Source organism: Schistocerca serialis, unplaced genomic scaffold (assembly GCF_023864345.2).
Source record: "Schistocerca serialis cubense isolate TAMUIC-IGC-003099 unplaced genomic scaffold, iqSchSeri2.2 HiC_scaffold_1233, whole genome shotgun sequence".
NCBI classification, from domain to species: Eukaryota; Metazoa; Arthropoda; class Insecta; order Orthoptera; family Acrididae; genus Schistocerca; species Schistocerca serialis.
Genome location: NW_026047440.1, coordinates 15,001 through 20,000, shown reverse-complemented (window position 1 = coordinate 20,000; position 5,000 = coordinate 15,001).

Genomic DNA, 5,000 nt, shown 5'->3' with positions numbered 1-5,000 from the left:
ATCGGACAACACTACGTCCGCCATGTCGAGCGCACCACAAAACATACCGCCATCTGTAGGTCTCCCTCAGCATGAGCTCCTGCAACGACGATACCGCCATCTATGGGACGCCAAGCCGACTAAGACATCGATGGGCCCACAGTGCCCATCTTTCGACGCCACCCACAAAGCATGCAGCCTCTGTCGACCACAGCACCCATACGCCAGTGCCTCTGCCGCACGAAGTCGTGGACCGGCAATCACACCACCTGCACCCGTTCGTGCCCCACCCCAACCGCCCAACTCGCATCGCCAGCGGATGAACGGCGGACGTTTCCCGCACTCGTAAGGTGCAATTCACACCTATAACATGCGTTTCATGAAGAGATATTTCCAATATGCGACATTCCCGCTGTCCCTATTCATGAGATGCGAGCTGTACCACGTACAAGCTACAGACGCGATCGCATTGCTCACTGTACGGATTCTCATGCTGAGCCATCAGCTAGGAAGCGCCCCATCCATGTCGGCACCCGTGGGCGTTGCACTCGCAGTCGCAAAAAACGCTGGGCAAATATATATCTCGGAAGAGTAACGACAGTCCGAGCCTCCTGGCGTTGCACTCGCAGCCGCAAAAAAACGCTGGGCACATATATGTCTCGGAAGAGTAACGACAGTCCGAGTCTCCTGCGTGGGAAGAGTCTTTCTAGGCCCTGACCCACGGGAAGGGTGTAGCTTCCCCCATCCCGGACATTTGACGTCGTCACACTACCGGTATTGACTAATAGACTGATTGCTGATAATCATTAGCCATACACTGGGGGAAACGGCCGACAGGGGCGGCAACATAGTGGAGCCGCAGTGTCACTAATGTACAGAGATAGAACAGTTTCGACTGGAACTAGAGTAACCGTATACACGGCACTGATTAGTAATAGATGCAGAGCCATCAGAATACAGATAATATATACAACCGTCCCTATACATGCTGAAAGACTCTGCACACAATGAGAACCACACGTCAGCCAGACACTCTTATCACACACTACTCTCTTATCACACACAATATCTAACCACCAGCATGGAAGAACATCCAGTGCATCCTCTCCGCCACATGACACAATCCACACTATCATTACCAGACCGGGAGGTCCACCCAGAAAACACAATATCCCACCCTTCCGACATCCGCACATTGCTCAGCTAAGCCACGAACACCCACACATGTCCTACACAGTGGTGCACCCAACATCACAATACTGCCTCCTGTCACAGCACACAAACAATGGCAGGAATGAAAGACACAGATCTGCCACAACCATGGAATCGGAGCGCCGCCTGTCATGAGCCAAAAGTGCATCCTGACGTGACAAATCGGATAATACCGCAGGCATCCAATTACGATAATCACTATCAACGAACCTGCCGCCCCCCCCCCCAATACACCTTTCCCTACAACAATGTGTATCTGAACCTACGCTATATCGTACCTTAACCTAACCTATATCGTACCTTAACCTAACCTATATCGTACCTTAACCTAACCTATATCGTACCTTAACCTAACCTATATCGTACCTTAACCTAACCTATATCGTACCTTAACCTAACCTATATCGTACCTTAACCTAACCTATATCGTACCTTAACCTAACCTATATCGTACCTTAACCTAACCTATATCGTACCTTAACCTAACCTATATCGTGCCTTAACCTAACCTATATCGTGCCTTAACCTAACCTATATCGTGCCTTAACCTAACCTATATCGTGCCTTAACCTAACCTATATCGTGCCTTAACCTAACCTATATCGTGCCTTAACCTAACCTATATCGTGCCTTAACCTAACCTATATCGTGCCTTAACCTAACCTATATCGTGCCTTAACCTAACCTAATTTGTGCCTTAACCTAACCTAATTTGTGCCTTAACCTAACCTAATTTGTGCCTTAACCTAACCTAATTTGTGCCTTAACCTAACCTAATTTGTGCCTTAACCTAACCTAATTTGTGCCTTAACCTAACCTAATTTGTGCCTTAACCTAACCTAATTTGTGCCGTAACCTAACCTAATTTGTGCCGTAACGTAACCCATGTTGTGCCGTAACGTAACCCATGTTGTGCCGTAACGTAACCCATGTTGTGCCGTAACGTAACCCATGTTGTGCCGTAACGTAACCCATGTTGTGCCGTAACGTAACCCATGTTGTGCCGTAACGTAACCCATGTTGTGCCGTAACCTAACCCATGTTGTGCCTTAACCTAACCCATGTTGTGCCTTAACCTAACCCATGTTGTGCCTTAACCTAACCCATGTTGTGCCTTAACCTAACCCATGTTGTGCCTTAACCTAACCCATGTTGTGCCTTAACCTAACCCACGTTGTGCCTTAACCTAACCTACGTTGTGCCTTAACCTAACCCATGTTGTGCCTTAACCTAACCCATGTTGTGCCTTAACCTAACCCATGTTGTGCCTTAACCTAACCCATGTTGTGCCTTAACCTAACCCATGTTGTGCCTTAACCTAACCCATGTTGTGCCTTAACCTAACCCATGTTGTGCCTTAACCTAACCCATGGTGTGCCTTAACCTAACCCATGTTGTGCCTTAACCTAACCCATGTTGTGCCTTAACCTAACCCACGTTGTGCCTTAACCTAACCCACATTGTGCCTTAACCTAACCCACGTTGTGCCTTAACCTAACCCACGTTGTGCCTTAACCTAACCTACGTTGTGCCTTAACCTAACCCATGTTGTGCCTTAACCTAACCCATGTTGTGCCTTAACCTAACCCATGTTGTGCCTTAACCTAACCCATGTTGTGCCTTAACCTAACCCATGTTGTGCCTTAACCTAACCCATGGTGTGCCTTAACCTAACCCATGGTGTGCCTTAACCTAACCCATGGTGTGCCTTAACCTAACCCATGTTGTGCCTTAACCTAACCCATGTTGTGCCTTAACCTAACCCATGTTGTGCCTTAACCTAACCCATGTTGTGCCTTAACCTAACCCATGTTGTGCCTTAACCTAACCCATGTTGTGCCTTAACCTAACCCATGTTGTGCCTTAACCTAACCCATGTTGTGCCTTAACCTAACCCATGTTGTGCCTTAACCTAACCCATGTTGTGCCTTAACCTAACCCATGTTGTGCCTTAACCTAACCCATGTTGTGCCTTAACCTAACCCATGTTGTGCCTTAACCTAACCCATGTTGTGCCTTAACCTAACCCATGTTGTGCCTTAACCTAACCCATGTTGTGCCTTAACCTAACCCATGTTGTGCCTTAACCTAACCCATGTTGTGCCTTAACCTAACCCATGTTGTGCCTTAACCTAACCCATGTTGTGCCTTAACCTAACCCATGTTGTGCCTTAACCTAACCCATGTTGTGCCTTAACCTAACCCATGTTGTGCCTTAACCTAACCCATGTTGTGCCTTAACCTAACCCATGTTGTGCCTTAACCTAACCCATGTTGTGCCTTAACCTAACCCATGTTGTGCCTTAACCTAACCCATGTTGTGCCTTAACCTAACCCATGTTGTGCCTTAACCTAACCCATGTTGTGCCTTAACCTAACCCATGTTGTGCCTTAACCTAACCCATGTTGTGCCTTAACCTAACCCATGTTGTGCCTTAACCTAACCCATGTTGTGCCTTAACCTAACCCATGTTGTGCCTTAACCTAACCCATGTTGTGCCTTAACCTAACCCATGTTGTGCCTTAACCTAACCCATGTTGTGCCTTAACCTAACCCATGTTGTGCCTTAACCTAACCCATGTTGTGCCTTAACGTAACCCATGTTGTGCCTTAACGTAACCCATGTTGTGCCTTAACCTAACCTATAATGTGCCTTAACCTAACCTAAAGTGCGCCGTAACCTAAACTATATTGCGCCTTAACCTGACGCACGTTGTCGCTGAACCTGCTCTGTAATTGTTATGCAACCCGTTAAAGTAGTGTAGTGTTGCCTAACCGCAACCCTCGCAATATAGTTCGCTACTCGCACTGCCCGGTCCCCTGTGTATCGCGTCATGTTAAACACCTTGCAGGTGTTGCTGACTTTCCACATGCTCCTGCTATACACTGTAGTGTGGATAGCAGCAGGACGTACATGCCCCCCCCCCTTCCCCCCTGCCTTCGCAAGCTGGTCGGTGAGAAGTTTGCATGTTCAATGCCCTTCGCATGCCGACGTACTCAGCCTACGTTGTGGTACGGCCTGTCACCTGTCCGCCGATGTACGCAAAACCCACAAACTGTACTGCACATTGCTCCGTATGTACTGAATGATACATCGTGGCCCATGTGACCGTATGACGACAGCGCCTAGCAACGGCGGACCATACAGTCCAAATATTGTGCACGCAGCTACGTGTCGTCTCCCTATAAGAGCTGGATTGCAGTGTGGTACGCCATACAGACGTGTGGGAGGAACGGACGCCCTGGATGGCGATCAGCATGAGCAGTCTGTTGATGTAGTGGAGCGTGTATTCGGACGTAGTCGTCTCTTCTCACACACCGTGATAGCATGTTGCACCGCGTTCCACATCTGCGACATGCTGCAGAGGCGGGCTGACAGTCGTTCGCGCAATGGACACCGCATACGTACGGGGTCTACCTTCCACGTGTTCTCTAGGCGTGCACATGTTGTTGCGTCTATGTGGGCAGACGTAGTGTGTTGTGACACCTGACACAGGCATGCAATACTCGTTGCAAATGGCGATGGACGTGTACGTTTGCTGGTGACGTTACGCAAATGAACAACCGGTAACCCGTTGTGGTGCGGTTGTTCTCGCTAGAGGTGAATCAGTGTTGGCGACGATCGGTCGAGCTATTAACCGGTTGTTTCAGGGATACCCACCATGCCCACGAACGTGAAAGGGGACCCACCATGCCCACGAACGTGAAAGGGGATCTGGGTGTGAGGCGATACGCGGCGGTGGCTGGGTGGGACCGTCCCCGGCCGGTGAGGGGGGGCCGCCCGGCGTGCTGGCAGCGCGGTGCGTGG